This window comes from Dipodomys spectabilis, unplaced genomic scaffold, assembly GCF_019054845.1.
Source record: "Dipodomys spectabilis isolate Male_0828 unplaced genomic scaffold, ASM1905484v1 ptg000171l, whole genome shotgun sequence".
NCBI lineage: Eukaryota > Metazoa > Chordata > Mammalia > Rodentia > Heteromyidae > Dipodomys > Dipodomys spectabilis.
The window spans coordinates 2,271,435-2,289,341 of record NW_024870848.1 but is presented as its reverse complement, the minus strand read 5'-3'; the positions used below and the strand labels follow the sequence as shown (position 1 = coordinate 2,289,341).

The window sequence follows — 17,907 nt, the reverse complement described above, 5'->3', positions numbered from 1 at the left end:
GGCTCCGCCCCATCACGCACCTGCCCCGCCATCTTGGGCGCTGACTCCGCCCCCTGGTGCGCTGGCTCCGCCCTCTGAGGCAGCTCCGCCCCCTGGCCCGCCTGCCCCGCCATCTTGGGCGCTGACTGCACCCCCTGACGCACCGACTCTGCCCTCTGAGGCGCTGACTCCACCCCCTGGGGCGGCGCCGGGGGCGGCGCTGCGTGTGGTGCTGGGCGGCAGCTTCCGGCTGCGCTGCCCCACCTCCACGCTTCCGGTGTCCTGGCGCCTGCCCGGCGGGCTGGTGCTGCGTGGGCCGCAGAGGCATGGCCGCTTCACGTTGGGCGCCGACGGCAGCCTGGAGGTGCGCGCCGCCTCCGAGCGCGACCGCGGCGCCTACGTCTGCCACGCCCACCCCGGGGCGCCGCCCAGACACGACCCCCGTGTGCCAGAGACCCGGATGTTCAGCTTCATTCCCGCCACTAGGCCGCTGGGTGCCATGGCAGGGCAACGGACTGAGGAGACCCTGATGTGGGGCTTCATTCCCGCCGGTAGGCCGCGGCGTTCGGTTGCCGGGCAACCAAGTGAAGATACCAGGACATTGGGCTCCACCGCAGCGTCTAGGCCTCTGTGTTCGGTTGCCAGGCAACAGACCGAGAAGACCCGGATGTGGGGCTTCATTCCTGCCTTTAGGCCGCTGGGTTCGGTTGCCGGGAAAGCGCGTGAGACCCGGATGTCCGGCTCCAGCAAGACTCCTGGGCCCCAGCCGGAAGATGACCGGATGTGGGGCTCCAAACCTGCATGTGCTGTACAGAAGCTGCAGTCCGACCAGAGGCCACGGAGAGGCTAGGACCCGGATGTGGACTGGGAGGGACCCGGATGTGGACTGGGAAAGACCCAGATGTCACCTATCTCTGGGTCCACTGAGGTGCCAGGACCCAGATGTGAACTGGGAGAAACCCGGATGTCACCTATCTCCGGGTCCACTGAGGGGCCAGGACCCGGATGTGGACTAGAAGGGACCCGGATGTCACTTTCTTCCATGTCCACTGACCCGGATGTGGCATGGAGAAACCGGATGTCACTTTCCTCCAGATGCACTGATGGGTCAGGATCTGGATGTGGACTAGGAGGGACCCGGATGTCACCTTCCTTCATGTCCACTGAGGGGCCAGTACACGGATGTGGACTGGGAGGGACCCGGATGTCTCCCTCATTCGTGTCCACTGACCCAGATGTGGCCTGGGGAACCCGGATGTCACTTATCTCCAGGTCCACTGAAGGGCCAGGACCCGGATGTGGACTGGGGGACCCGGATGTCACCCTCCTCCGTGTCCACTCTCCCGGATGTGGCGTCAGGGACCCAGATGTCACTTATCTCCAGGTCCACTGAGGGGCCAGGACCCGGATGTGGACTGGGGGACCCGGATGTCACCTATCTCCAGGTCCACTGAGGGGCCAGGACCCGGATGTTGCATGGGGAACCCGGATGTTATGTAAGTCCGCGTCCATTAACCTGGATGTGGACTGTGGCAGGGACCCAGATATGTGCTGGGCAGGACCCGGATATCACATCCACAGGCCTGGCTGTGGCGTGTGGAGTCCCGGATGTCATGCTCCTCTCCTTCCACTGACAGGGTCTAGGACCCAGATGTGGTGTGGGGATCCCGGATGTCAGGTCCCTCCACATCCACTGAGGGTCCAGGACCAAGATGTGGAATGGGAACTACCCAGATGTTAGGGACCTCCAGGTCCATGAACCTGGATGTGGGGTGAGTACCCAGATGTTAGGGACCTCCAGGTCCATGAACCTGGATGTGGGGTGAGTACCCAGATGTTAGGGACCTCCAGGTCCGTGAACCCGTATGTGGGGTCGGTACCCAGATGTTAGGGATCTCCAGGTACGGGAACCCAGATGTGGAGGCGAGTACCAGGATGTTACTTAACTCCAGGTCCACTGGCAGGCGCCAGGACCCGGATGTGAGGGGTTTGGACCCGGATGTGAGGGTTGGGACCCAGATGTGAGGGGTTGAGACCCAGATGTGAGAGGTGGAACCCAGATGTGGGCGGAGCGGGCACTCCACACCTTGGCCCCGGGCTCCAGTTGCGCTTTGGCCGTTGGGGTCCTTTCCCAGACTCGGAGGCAATAAAGCAGCCATGCTGCTTCTGGATGGAATTCTTCCTCACTTCCGCCCCCCAGCGCAGGCCAAGCCCTCCTGAGTCCCTCACTTCCTCCCCAGCCCAGGCCACACCCTCCTGAGCTCTGGCACGCCCTACTGAGCACAGGCCACGCCCCCTGGGCACAGGCCACGCTCCCTGACGGTCCTGACTCTTATTGCAGCCCTCCATGTAGTTCTCGAGGTTTCCCTCCTCCCCTTCCTCCTGCCTCTGCCAGGCCTGGCAATTTCTTGGCGCCCAGCCCAGCAACTCCAGGCTTTTCCCTTTCTTCCCTGCCTTCCCCTTCAGCACCACATCCTGTTCCTTTCCAAGGAACAAGGGGACTTTTATTTTGGAGGGGGGTTGTGGAGTTCTGGCTGCTGGAGTGACGTGGACATTTGACCCCTGCGAGCTTCCTGGCTGGCAGGGAGAGCAGCAGGCCCAGGCGCTGATGGCAGAGAACTGTGGATGTGAGTTCGTCCTCTGGGGAACACGGGGAGAGGTGTGGGGACCCGGGGTGGGGGGGCTTCGATTGCTTTTTGGAGCCCCCCCGGATGTCCCACCATGCCCTGGGGTGGGGGCTGCAGGGCCCTGCCACAAGCCTGGAAAGACAAGGTGAGGGGCTGATGTACTGGTGGGGGCAACAGCAGCCTGGCCCTGGGGTGGCCGGATGTTCCTCAGCTCTTCCCCACTTCCTGCTTCCGGCCTTCTCTTCCAGGAAACGGGGAGCATCATGGGAAGGATGCAATCCTGGGCGCCATGTTGGTCAGGAGAGGGCCTGGAGGGAGGGGGAGTCCTCCCATCCCTCCTCCCATCCACCCATCCATCCATCCACCCATCCATCCACCCATCCATCCACCCACCCATCCACCCAACCATCCATCCACCCACCCATCCATCCATCCATCCACCCATCCACCTATTCATCCACCCATCCATCCACCCATCCATCCATCCATCCATCCACCCATCCACCTATTCATCCATCCATCCATCCATCCACCCACCCATCCACCCATCCACCCATCCATCCATTCATCCATCCACCCACCCATCCATACATACACCCACCCACCCATCCATCCATCCACCCATCCATCCATCCACCCACCCATCCATCCATCCACCCATCCACCCATCCATCCATCTACCCATCCACCCATCCATCCATCCACTCATCCACCCATCCACTCATCCATCCAACCATCCATCCATCCACCCATCCATCCATCCATCCATCCACCCATCCACCTATCCATCCAACCATCCATCCATCCACCCATCCATTCACCCATCCATCCATCCATCCACCCATCCACCTATCCATCCATCCATCCACCCATCCATCCACCCATCCACCCCTCCTCCTCCTCTCTCTCCTCCTCAGGTCGCACAGCAGCTGCGCAGCCCCACCCCTCGCCTTCCTCCTCCTCCTCCTCCCCCCTGTCCCCTGCGCAGGCCCCGCCCCCTCGCGCCCCAACTTCCTGCTGCTCTTGGCCGACGACCTGGGCCTGGGCGACCTGGGCAGCTTCGGGAACCGCAGCCTGCGGTGAGCAGAGGGGGAGGCCCGGATGTAGGGCCTTAGTTACCCGGATGTGGGAGCTCAGATCCCTGGATGTTCCACCAGGAGAACTGTATAGACATCTAGTAACTCAGTTCCCCGGATGTTGGATGTTAGTATCGTGGATGTTGGATATCAAATCCCCGGATGTTGGATCTTAGTGCCCCGGATGTTGGATATCAGGTCCCCGGATGTTACATGTTAGTACCCCGGATTTGAAGACCAGGTCCCCGGATGTTGGAGACCAGGTCCCCGGATGTTGGATCTTAATGCCCCGGATGTTGGATATCAGGTCCCCGGATGTTAAATCTTAATACCCCGGATGTGGGAAATCAGGTTCCCGGATGTTGGACTTCAGTTCCCTGGATGTTGGATGTTAGTACCCCGGATGTTGGAGACTAGGTCCCCGGATGTTGGATGTTAGTGCCCTGGATGTTGGATATCAGGTCCCTGGATGTTAAATCTTAGTACCCCGGATGTGGGAGATTATGTCCCCAGATATTGGACTTCAGTGCCCCAGATGTAGGAGCTCAGGTCCCCAGATGTTGGAGGTTAGTGCTCCGAATGTGGGAGCTCAGGTCCCCGGATGTTAGCTATTAGTACCCTGGATGTTGTAGCTCAGTGCCCCGGATGTTGGATCTTATTCCTCTGGATGTAGGAGCCCAGGTGCCTGGATGTTAGATATTAGTGTCCTGGATGTTGGATATCAGGTCCCCGATGTTAGATGTTAGTACCCCGGATGTTGGATATCAGATCCTCGGATGTTGGATATCAGATCCTCGGATGTGGGATGTTAGTGCCCTGGATGTTGAAGGACAGGTCCACGGATGTTAGATCTTAATGTCCCGGATGTGGGAAATCAGGTTCCCGGATGTTAGATGTTAGTGCTCCGGATGTTGGAGATCAGGTCCCCGATGTTGGAGATCAGGTCCCCGGATGTTGAATCTTACTGCCCCGGATGTTGGATATCAGGTCCCCGGATGTTACATGTTAGTACCCCAGATGTTAGAGCTCAGTTCCCCGGATGTTCCACCAGGAGAACTGTATAGACATCTAGTGGACCTCAGGTCCCCGGATGTTGGATGTTAGGTCCCCGGATGTTGGAGTTCAATTCCCAGGATGTTAGATCTCAGTTCCCTGAATGTTGAAGATCAGGTCCCCGGATGTTGGATATCAGATCCCTGGATGTGGGATGTTAGTGCCCCGGATGTTGGAGATCAGGTCCTCGGATGTTAAATCTTAGTATAACCCAGATGTGGGAAATCAGGTTCCCAGATGTTAGATGTTAGTACCCCAGATGTTGGAGATCAGGCCCCCGGATGTTGGATATCAGATCCCTGGATGTTGGATCTTAGTGTCCCAGATGTTGGAGACCAGGTACCCAGATGTTTGAGCTCAGGTCCCAGAGGTTGGATCTTAGTTGTCCGGATGTAGGCCCTCAGGTCCCCGGATGTTGGGCCTTAGATCCCCGGATGTAGGAGTCCAGTCCACAGATATAGATCTTAGTACCCTGGATGTGGGATCTCAGGGCCCCAGATGTTGGACCTTAGATCCCAGGATGTTGGACCTCAGGTCCCCAGATGTTGGATCTTAGTATCCCGGATGTGGGATCTCAAGTCCCCGGATGTTGGATCTTAGATCCCCGGATGTGGGATCTCAGGGCCCTGGATGTTGGAGTTCAGCTCCTGGGATGTTGTGCATTAGATCCCCGGATGTTAGACCCCAGGTCCCCGTATGTTCTAGGCTGTGACTCAGTTTTCCTCTCCCCCCACAGCACCCCGCACCTGGACGGCCTGGCCCGGGACGGCGTGCGGCTGACCCAGCACCTCGCGGCAGCGTCCGTCTGCAGCCCGAGCCGTGCGGCCTTCCTGACGGGACGCTACCCTGTGCGCCTGGGTCGGTATGGGGGGGTGGGACATTTGGGGAATGGAGGGGGCGGTGGGGGGGAGGTGGGGGCGGGACATCCGGGGATCTGAGAGCCAACATCCGGGGTACTAAGATCCAACATCCATGGACCTGATATCCAACATCTGGGGATCTGAGACCCAACATCGGAGATCTAAAGCCTAACATCCGGGGAACTGAGCACCAACATCCAGGGCACTGAGCTCTAACATCCAGGGACTTCATCTCTGACATCCAGTTACTAAGATCCAACATCCGGGGATCTGAGCACCAACATCCGGGGCACTGAACTCTAACATCTGGGGACCTTATCTCTAACATCCATTGTACTAAGATCCAACATCCGGGGATCTGAGGCCTAACATTCTGGGAACTGAACTCCAACATCCGAGGACCTGACATCCACCATCCGGGGTACTAAGATCCAACATCCGGGAACCTAAGCCCCAACATCCAGGGAACAGAGCTCCAACATCTGGGGATCTGAGGGCCAACATACTCGAATCTGAGCTCCAATATCCGGGGTTGTAAGATCCAACATCCAGGGAACTGAGCTACAACATCTGGGTAACTGAAGTCCAACATCTGGGGTCCTGATATCCACCATACAGGGCACTGAACTCCATCATCCGGGGATCTGAGGGCCAACATCCGGGATACTAACATCAAACATCCGGGGACCTGAGGTCCAACATCCAGGGAACTGAGGCTCAACATCTAGGGCACTGAGGTCCATCAGAGGGAGGGGAGGACTACTCTGAGGATCTCAGGTTCAAATTCCTGAGACTCTGGGACTTCCCCCCTGAAACGCCAGGAAACCGGAAGTGATGCCATATTGGTTTCCCCCGGGGGCTCACAGGGCTGGGGTCCTTTCCACCCCGGGTGCGCAGGTCCCAGGCTATCCCAGACACAGCAGGCCTTCCCCCTGAAGGTGCTAGATACCCCCTCCTGACCCGGGACGCCATCATCACTGACCTAGGGTCCTTCTCCTCTCTCTTGGAAGGCATGGTGACCACCAACGGGGCGCGCGTGCTGCAGTGGGCAGCCGTGTCGGGCGGGCTGCCCACCTCCGAGATCACCTTCGCCAAGATCCTGCAGGAGCAGGGATATGCCACCGGCCTCATAGGTAAGAGAGAAGTCATCCATCCACCCATCCATCCATCCACCCATCCCCCATCCATCCACCCATCCATCCATCCATCCACCCATCCATCCATCCATCCATCCATCCACCCATCCATCCATCCATCCATCCATCCACCCATCCACCCATCCATCCATCCATCCACTCATCTATCCATCCATCCACCCATCCACCTATTCATCCATCCATCCATCCATCCACCCACCCATTCCCCTATTCATCCATCCATCCATCCATCCACCCACCCATCCACCCACCCAACCATCCACCCACCCATCCATCCACCCATCCATCCACCCATCCATTCACTCATCCATCCATCTCTTCCCCTCCAGGCAAATGGCACCTGGGCCTCAACTGTGAGTCCCCCACTGACCACTGCCACCACCCCCTGAACCACGGGTTTGACTCCTTCTTCGGGGTCCCCTTCACCCTGATGGGGGACTGACTGCAAGCGGAGCCCTCGGAGAAGCGAGTGCGTCTGCAAGGGCCCCTGGACCTGGGGGCTCAGCTGCTGCTGCTTTCCCTGCTCTGCCTGGCCGCTGGGAAGGTCACGGGCCTGCTGGGCCTGCGCTGGGTGCCCTGGGTGCTGGGCCCCGGATGTGGGGCCTTGCTCCTGGCCTGCACCTCCCGCCTCCTGGGTATCTTCATCGTCCATGCTGACTGCTTCCTGATGAGGGATCACCAGGTCGTCCAGCAGCCTCTGAGGTTTGAGGCCAGCGCGGGGCTCTTCTTGCGGGAGGCTGAGGCCTTCATCCACAGGTCAGCCTGGGGTCGGGGAGGGGGACCAATTCCATCTACTAGATCTCTATAGTCAACTGGTAGACCTTAGATCCCTGGATGTACATCCAGTAGATCTCTATAGACATCTGGTAGACCTCAGGTCCCCGGATGTTCCATCTAGTAGATCTGTAGAGACATCTGGTAAACCTCAGATCAGACCATGATCGATTATTGGTAGTATTGATCAGATCATGATCGATTATTGGTAATAACTGATCAGATGATGTTCGATTATTGGTAATAACTGATCAGCTCATGTTCAATTATTGGTATTATCGATCAGATGATGTTCGATTATTGGTATTATCGATCACATCACAATCGAATATTGGTATTATTGATCAGATCCTGTTCGATTATTAGTAATATCTGATCAGCTCATGTTCTATTATTGGTCATATCGATCAGATGTTTGATTATTGGTAATAACTGATCAGATCTGTTTGATTATTGGTAATAACTGATCGGATCACGATTTTGGTATTTTTGATCAGATCACTATTGATTATTGGTATTATCGATCAGATCATGATCGATTATTGGTATTATCGATCAGATCAGGATCGATTATTGGTAATATCTGATCAGATCAGGATCAATTATCGATCATCTGATCGATTATTGGCAATACCTGATCAGGTCGGTTATCAGTGAGGTTATTGATGGTGGGGGCGGGGTCTGACGTGGATCCGCAGGCACCAGGCCCGCCCCTTCCTCCTCCTCGTCTCCTTCCTCCACGTCCACGTCCCGCTGGTCACCTCACCTGCCTTCCGGGGCCGCAGCGCGCACGGCGCCTACGGCGACAACGTGGAGGAGCTTGACTGGATGGTGGGTGAGTGCGGGGGGGGGCAGGAACTGAGGCATGGTGCGTGGGATGGGGGAAACAGAGGCACGGGGGTGGGGTGAGCAGGATAGGGAAACTGAGGCATGGGGACGGGGTGAGCGGGATGGGGAAACTGAGGCACAGGGGTGGGGTGAGTGGGTTGGGGGAAACTGAGGCACAGAGATGGGGTGAGCGGGATGGGGGAAACTGAGGCATGGGAACGGGGTCAATGGGTTGGGGTAAACTGAGGCACGGTGCATTTGGGTAAACTGAGGCACGGGGACGGGGTCAGTGTGTTGGGGATAAACTGAGGCATGGGGTTTGGGTAAACTGAGGCATGGTGCATTTGGGTAAACTGAGTCACTGGGCATGTTGGGGGTAAACTGAGGCACGGTGCACTTGGGTAAACTGAGGCACGGTGCATGTTGGGTAAACTGAAGCACGGTGCATGTTCAGGGTGAACTGAGGCACGGTGCATTTGGGTAAACTGAGGTACGGTGGATGTGGGTAAACTGAGGCCCGAGTATAGGGGTAAACTGAGGCACGGTGCATGTTGGGTAAACTGAGTCACTGGGTATTGGGGTAAACTGAGGCACGGTGTATTTGGGTAAACTGAGGCATGGTGCATGTTGGGTAAACTGAGTCACTGGGCATGTTGGGTAAACTGAGACATGGTGCATGTTGGGTAAACTGAGGCACGGGGACGAGGTGAGTGGGTTGAGTAAACTGAGGCACCGGGATGGGAGTAAACTGAGGCACGGGGACGGGGTCAGCGGGTTGGGGTAAACTGAGGCACGGTGCATTTGGGTAAACAGGCACGGTGCACTTGGGTAAACTGAGGCCCAAATATAGGGGTAAACTGAGGCACGGTGCATGTTTAGGGTAAACTGAGGCACGGTGCACTTGGGTAAACTGAGGCAAAGTGCATTTGGGTAAACTGAGGCACAGTGCATGTTGGGGGTAAACTGAGGCACAGTGCATTTGGGTAAACTGAGGCCCGGTGAGCGTTGGGGGTAAACTGAGGCACGGTGGGTGCCTGTTGGGTAAACTAAGTCACTGGGCATTGAGGATAAACTGAAGCACGATGGAAATTTGTAAACTGAGTCATGATGCATGTTGGGTAAACTGAGGCACTGTGGATGCTGGGGGTAAACTGAGGCACGGACCCATTTCCCCCCCCCCCCCCCCCCCCCCGCAGGGCGACTGCTGGCAGCGCTGGACGGTGCGGGGCTGGGGCGCCGCACCCTCGTCTACTTCACGTCGGACCACGGTGCCTCACTGGAGGCCCGGGTTGGGGGCGCCCGCCTCGGGGGTTCCAACGGCGTGCACCGAGGCGAGGGGGAAACTGAGGCAGGGTGGGCGGGGCCTCCCACGCAGCCCGACCCCGCCCCTTGACCTTTGCCCTCCGCCCCCCCTTGCAGGTGGCAAAGGCATGGGCGGCTGGGAGGGCGGCATCCGGGTCCCTGGGCTGGTGCGCTGGCCCGGGACCCTGCCCGCAGGGCGCCTGGTGCCTGAGCCCACCAGCCTCATGGACCTGTTCCCCACCGTGGTGCGCCTGGCCGGGGGCTGGGTTCCAGCGGACAGGTAGGAGTTCGCCTGCCTGGGTCCCCACGGGGTGGAGGAGAAGGGGGGTCATCCGGGGCCTCGGGGATCCCGAGGGGGGGGAGGCTGAGGCCTGCACATCCGGGTCTCTGGTTGCTCAGAAGCCTGCACATCTGGGTCTTTGAGGGCTCAGACCTGCACATCCGGGTCTCTGGGGGCTCAGGAGCCTGCACATCCGGGTCTCTAAGACCCAAGACCCGGGGCTCAGGCCTTGACATCGGGTCTCTGGGGGCTCAGAAGCCTTTACATCCGGGTAACTAAGGGCTCAGGCCTGCAAATCTGGACCTCTGAGCACTCAGAAGCCTGGACATCTGGTTCTCTGAGGACTCAGGCCTTCATATCCGGGTCTCTAAGGCATCAGGGCTGCACATCCAGGTCTCTGAGTACCTAGGCCCAGGTCTCAGGCCTGGACATCCAGGTCTCTGAGGGCTCAGGCCTGCACATCCGGGACTCTGGGATCTCAGGCCTGCACATCCGGGTCTCTGAGCGCTCAGAAGCTTGGATATCTGGGTCTCTGAGGCCTCAGGCCTGCACATCCAGGTCTCTAAGACCAGAGGCCTGGGTCTTAGACCTGCACATCCGGGTCTCTGGGGGCTCAGAAACCTGGACATCTGGGTCTCTGGGATTTCTGGCCTGCACATCCGGGCCTCTGAGCGCTCAGAAGACTGCACATCCGGGTCTCTGAGTGTTCAGGAGCCTGGACATCCGGGTCTTGAAGGCCTCAGAAGCCTGCACATCCAGGTCTCTGAGGGCTCAGAAGCCTGCACATCCGGGTCTCTAAAGGCTCAAGCCTTGACATCCAGGTCTCTGGGATCTCTGGCCTGCACATCCGGGTTTCTGGGGGCTCTGGCCTGCACATCCGGGTCTCTGAGTGCCCAGAAGCCTGCACATCCGGGTCCCGCAGGGAGGTGGACGGCCGGGACCTGATGCCCGCGCTGCTGGGGACGGCGCAGGCCGCAGGCCACGACTTCCTGCTGCACTACTGCGAGGCCCGGCTGCACGCCGTGCGCTGGTTCGACCGCCCAAGTGAGTGCCTCGACCTCAGTTGGGCCCTGGGGCGGGGGAGGGAGCTGCATGCATGCGTGCAGGGACCCGGATGCAAGGCCTGGGGGTGGGAGACCCGGATGTGGGAATCCCGGGATGTGAGGACCTGGATGGAAGTCATGAGATGGGAATCCCCGGATGTGAAGTCCCCGGTGGGAATTCCCGGATGTGAGGTACTGGATGAGAATCCCTGGATGTGAGGCCCTGGATGTGAGATCCCGGATGTGAGGCCTCGGATGGGAATCCCCGGATGTGAGGCCCCGGATGTGAGGTCCCAAATGGGAATCCCTGGATGTGAGGCCCCGGATGTGAGGTCCCAAATGGGAATCCCTGGATGTGAGGTCCCACATGTGAATGCCCGGATGTGGCCCCCCCGGATGTGAATCCCCGGATGTGAAGCCCCAGATGTGAATCCCCAGATGTGAAGCCCCAGATGTAAGGTTCTGGATGTGAGGTTCCGGATGTGAATTCCCGGATGTGAGGTCCTGCATGTGAATCCCCGGATGTGAGGTCCTAGATGGGAATCCCCGGATGTGAATACCCAGATGTGAAGTCCTGGATGGGAATCCCTGGATGTAAGGTCTTGCATGTGAATGCCCGGATGCGAATCCCTGGATGTGATGTCCTGGATGTGAATTCCCGGATGGGAATCCCCGGATGTGAGGCCCCGGATGTTACTCCCCCACCCCCCGCAGGCCCCACGGTGTGGAAGCTGCACTTCGCCACTCCACGCTTCGACCCGCCGGGCTCGGGCACCTGCCTCGGTTTCCCTGCCTGCGCCTGCTCGGGGCGGCGAATGACCCGCCACCGGCGGCCACTGCTCTTTGACCTGACGGCGGACCCAGGGGAGACTCGCCCGCTGCAGGGCCCGATGGCGACGCGCAGGCGCGTGGAGGCCGCGGTGGCCCGGATGCTGCGCATGCGCCGCCCCCTCGCGGCCCCGCCCCTCGCCCCTGCACACAACACCTGGAGCCCGCGCCTGCAGCCCTGCTGCTCGCCCGGACCGCTCTGTGCCTGCGACCACCTGATCCCCGACCTCTGACCCCGACCCGACCCCCAACCACCAACTTCCCTGGGGCTATGGCAGATCCTGGCCTGCGCCTCTCACATCCGGGGACTCACATCCGGGTATTAAACATCTGGGTATACTCAAATACAGAAATTCCCACATCCGGGGATTCCCACATACAGACTCTCACATCCAGGGATTCCTACATCCGGGGATTCCTACATCCGGGGATTCTCACATCCGGGGATTCTCACTTCTGGTGACACATCCGGGGATTCCCGGGGATGTATTTACACATCTGGGGAATCCTACATCCGGGGACTTTTACACCCGGGGATTCTCACAACCAGAGACTCTCACATCCGGGGACTTTTACATCCGAGGATTCTCACATCCAGAGACTCTCACATCTGGGGATTCCTACATACAGACTCTCACATCCAGAGATTCTCACATCCGGGGAGTCTCACATCCGGAAATTCTCACATCCAGAGATTCTCCCATCCAGAGATTCCCACATCCAGGGATTCTCATATCCGGGGATTCCCACATCCGGGGATTCTCAGACCAGGGAATTCCCACATCTGGGGAAATCTCACACCCGGGGATTCCCACATCTGGGGATTCTCGCATCCAGGGATTCTCACATCTGGGGATTCCCACAGCCGGGGATTCTCACATCCGGGGATTCCCACATCTAGAGATTCCTACATCCGGGGATTGTCACATCCAGGGACTTTTACATCCAGAGACTTTCACATGCGGGGATTCTCACATCTGGGGAACTCTTACATCCGGGGATTTTCACATTCAGAGAGTCTCACATCTGGGGATTCTCAGACCCAGGGATTCCCACATCCGGGGACTCTCACATCCTGAGCCTCTCATCCTGGACCTCCACCTTGGTCCTCCCATCCGGGGCCTTTTCCCAGCCTCCCATCCGGGGCCCTCTCACATCCGGGCCTATGTCCTCTAACTTCTCACACAATAAAACCTCATGAGCACCGCACCGCACGGCAGGGTCAGGGGTCACCGGGGTCAGAAGCCGGGCACTGGTCCTGCCTTCCATTTCAGGTCATTTCCGGTTGATGCTAGGATACAGGGCTGGTCCCCCCTTCCATTTCAGGCCACTTCTGGTCGTTGCTAGGGTATAGGACTAGTCTCACCTTCCATTTCAGGTCATTTCCAGTCATTGCTAGGGTATAGGACTACTCCCACCTTCCACTTCAGGTCATTTCCGGTCATTGCTAAGGTATAGGACTAGTCCCACTTTCCATTTCAGGCCACTTCTGGTCATTGCTAGGGTATAGGACTGGTCCCGCCTTCCATTTCAGAACATTTCCGGTCGTAATACAGGGCTGGTCCCACCTTCCATTTCAGGTCATTTCCGGTGGTTGCTAGGGTATTGGACTAGTCCCGCCTTCCATTTCAGGCCATTTCCGGTGGTTGCTAGGGTATTGGACTAATCCAACCTTCCATTTCAGACCATTTCCAGTGGGTTGCTAGGATACAGGCTTGGTCTTGCCCTCCTCTAGGACATCCCACCACCTAGATTCACACCTGATTGGCCTATTCCATGAAAGCCCTGCCCTCACTTTCCTAATTCACTTGTCATTGGTCCAGCTGTAAGACATGCCCTTTAGCCCCCCCACAAATCCAACTCGCTGCTGATTGGACCTCACACGACAGTCCTGCCCCTAACTACCTGAACTCGGATTCAGATTGGCCCAGCGGGATTGGAGAAGTGGGGTACCCGGATGTTGGCCCACTCTAAGGGGGGTCGGTGGTTGGGTGGATGGATGGGTGGATGACCAGGCCTGCGACCTCTTCCCCTTCTGTGCCTGTCCCAGGGGACCCCAATGACCTCTCCAGGGATTGACCCAGATGGGCCTATAGCTCCTTATGGCGGTAGGATAAGTCGAGGTTGGAGGTCTGTGTCTCCCTAGGCCTAGGATGCATTGCACCTGCACGACATCCGGGTCTTCTCTGGAGGGAGGGACCCATTGGCTTTCCCGGGGACTCCTCCAGCCACGCCCCTGCTCTGATTGGCTGACACGCCTGTCTCTCCATCCTTTGGCCCTGCCCAGGGAAGCTGGGGGTCCGGTCCCGCCTCTTCCTTGGGTGATATTGAAAGGCAGGGCATGCTGTCCATCATCCCTGGGTCCCGCCCCCTGCCAAGCCAATAGCTGGAGAGTCGATATGTGTGAAGCCACGCCTCTTCGTGGCTAGCTCTATGAATGCTGTGGGTGCCCATCACCCAGAAGTCCCGCCCACTAGTGAATGTATGGGCTCAGGGGCTGTCCTTCACTTCCAGGTCCCGCCTCCTGGCTGTTGGAAGGCCACAGGGGCTGTCTGTCTCTTCCAGGTCCCGCCCTCTGGCTGTTGGAAGGCCATAGAGGCTCTCTGTCACCTCCAGGCCCCGCCCAATGGCTGTTGAAAGGCCACAGGGGCTGTCTGTCTCCTCCAGGTCCCGCCCCCTGGCTGTTGTGTGGACATTTGTCCTGTCTGTCACCTTCAGACCACGCCCCCTTGTTGTATAATCATGTGTCCTATCTGTCATCTTCAGGCCACGCCCCCTTGTATTATCAAGTGTCCTGTCAACTTCAGGCCACGCCCCTTGCAATTAGATGGCGTGACATAAGTGTCCATGAACAGGGACAGGAAGTGCCCCTAGTCAAGACCAGAAGTTCTTGTATACTAGGGACCGGAAGTCCCCATAGTCAAGACCAGAAGTTGTTATATACTAGGGACTGGAAGTCTCCACAGTCAAGACCAGAAGTTCCTACACACTAGGGACCGGAAATGCCCTTCCCATCAGGACCGGAAGTTTCTATATACTAGGGACCGGAAGTCCCCAGTCAGGACCAGAAGTTCCTATATACTAGGGACTGGAAATCTCCACAGTCAAAACCGGAAGTCCCCATAGTCAATACCAGAAGTTCTTATACACTAGATATGGGAAGTTCCTCTACACTAGGGACTGGAAGTGCCCTTCCAATCAGGATGGGAAGTTCCTATACACTAGGGACCGGAAGTGTCCTTCCAATCAGGACCAGAAGTTCCTGTACACTTGGACCGGAAGTCCCCATAGTCAAGACCAGAAGTTATATACTAGGGACTGGAAGTCTCCACAGTGAAGACCGGAAGTTCTTACACACTAGGGACCGGAAGTCCCCATAGTCAGGACTGGAAGTTCCTATACACTAGGGACTGGAAGTCCCCAGTCGGGACCAGAAGTTGTTATATACTAGGGACCGGAAGTTCCCAATCAGGACCGGAAGTTCCGATACTCTGGACCAGAAGTTCACATACTGTCAGGAGCGGAAGTTCTCATGCAGACCGGAAGTCCCAATACACGCCTGGGCCCAGATCAGGAGGGGACCGGAAGTGGGGCGGCTGAGGGGGCGGGACTTACCCTGGAGGGTATCCGTGGATCACGTGTTCGTCACCAGCACCTGGGGTGGAGGGGGAGGAGAGACGCAGCCCTGGGAGCTCAGCCTCCACATCCGGGTCCTTACATCCGGGTCCCTACATCAGGGTACCCACATCCAGGTCCCTACATCTGTGATCCCATGTCTGGGTCCCTACATCCGGGTCTCTACATCCAGGAATCCACACTGGGGTCTCCACATCCGGTCTCTACATCCAGGTCTCCACACTGGGGTCTCCACATCCGGGTCTCTACATCCAGGTCTCCACACTGGGGTCTCCACATCTGGGTCTCTACATCCAGATCTCCACACTGGGGTCTCCACATCCGGGTCCATAAATCCGGGCCTCCACACTGGGTTCCCTACATCCGGGCCTCTACATCCAGGCCTCTCCATCCCCAGCCTCCACATCCGGGCCTCCCCCCTTCCATGTCCTCACCTCCTGTGCCTGGCGGGGGTTGGGGCTGGGGTGGAGGCTGGCGTCGGGAGGTAGATGTCTGCGGGAAGAGAGCGAGGGAGGATGGAGGCCGGCCTCTCCCCTCCCCTTACCCCCCTCCTTCCCCTGACCCCTGGCTCCCCCTGACCCCCCCTGACCCCGCTCACCTCCTTCCCGACCCGGAGGTCACGGCCTGGGCGGGTCAGGCAGCTGCGGGTACAGCCCTATGTGCCAGGAGTGGGCCGTGCCTCAGTTTCCCCACCCTGGGTGGGCCTGGTGTGTGTGTGGGAGGACCCCACTCATCCGAGATGGGCTTCGGGGTGGGATCTGTGGGCGAAGAGAGAGAGGGTGGTGACCCCTGACCTCCCCTGACCCCCCCCAACCCCTGATCCCAAGGCCTCAGGGGGTGGCAAAGGGTCACATGGGATTCAGGCCCACAGCTGGATCAAGGCCCCATGTGAGGCCTAGTGGCCAGGGTGAAGCCATGGGGGGGGAAAGGTGAGAGGTCAGGACTCACCGGGGTCATCCAGGGCGTCGGCGAGGTCAAAGTCGGCCTGGCCTGAGGGGGAAAGAGGACAGTTGTTGGGGACAGACGTATGGATGGGGAGACAGATAGACACAGAAACGAACAGACAGACCGAGAGGATGACACACGGACAGACAGACAGGCAAGGGATGGACAGATGATCAAGACAGGACAGACAGATGGACAGACAGAAGAAGCAGATGGACAGCCAGGTGGACAGACAGACCAAGAGGCAGACAGACAGAGAGGAAGACAGATGGACAGAGAGGAGACAGACAGACAGACACAGGACAGACAGACCCAGACAGAGAGACTGAGAGGCAGATGGACAGACAGACAGACAGACCAAGAGGATGACACATGGACAGATAGACAGACAGACAGAGCCAAAGACAGATGGACAGATAGACAGACAATGAGACAGACAGAGAGGAGATGGACAGACAGAAACATGGACACACACACATGGACAGACAGGGGCCCAGACACAGACTGACCTGCAGACAGACAGAGACAGACAGATGCAGAGACTGAGGGACAGACAGACAAACAAGGGATGGACGGATGACCAAGACCGGATGGACAGACAGACAGGAGAAGCAGATGGACATCTAGGTGGACAGACAGACCAAGAGGAAGACAGACAGACTGTGAGGAGACAGACAGACAGACAGACTGAAAGGAGATGGACAGACCGACAGAAGCAGATGGACAGAGACACAGACAGACAGACTGAGATGCAGACGGACAGACAGACAAAAAGGAAGACAGATGGACAGAGAGGAGACAGACAGACCGAGAGGCAGGCAGACAGACATAGACAGACCAAGAGGAGATGGACAGACAGACAAACCCAGAGAGAGACAGACCGACACAGACAGACTGACTGACTGACAGACAGATGGACAGATGGACAGACAGACCCAGAGACAAACAGATAGACAGGGACACAGGCAGACTGACAGATGGACAGATGGACAGACAGACAGACAGACAGACCGAGAGGAGACGGAAGACAGACAGAAAGACAGACACAGAGACACACAGGCCAACAGGACAAGGCTCCGGCCTCCAACAACCCGGCCCAACCTGAAAATCCACTGCCACCTCCCCACCCCACAACCCCAGCCCAGCCCCGGGCCCTGATGGGGGGGAACCTGAAACCACCAGGAGAGGAGGGGGGGACACTAGAAACCACCAAAGAGGGGAGAACTACAAACCACCAAACTGGGGAGAGAACTAGAAACCACCAAACAGGGGAGAACTAGAAACCACCAAAAAGGGGGGGAGAACTAGAAACCACCAAAGAGGGAGAACTAGAAACCACCAAACTGGGGGGGAAGTAGAACCACCAAGGTGGGGGAACTAGAAACCACCAAGGGGGAGAAAAACCACCAAGGAGGGGGGAACTAGAAACCACCAAACTGGGGGAGAACTAGAAACCACTAAACAGGGGAGAGAACTAGTAATGACCAAACTGGGAGGGAACTAGAAACCACCAAGGTGA

General features: G+C 58.0%; 1 pseudogene; it reads left to right on the top strand.

Annotated features, from left to right (window-relative positions):
• Positions 1-880: 880 nt before the first annotated feature.
• LOC122119510 lies at positions 881-12,046 on the top strand (annotated as a pseudogene).
• Positions 12,047-17,907: the final 5,861 nt, after the last annotated feature.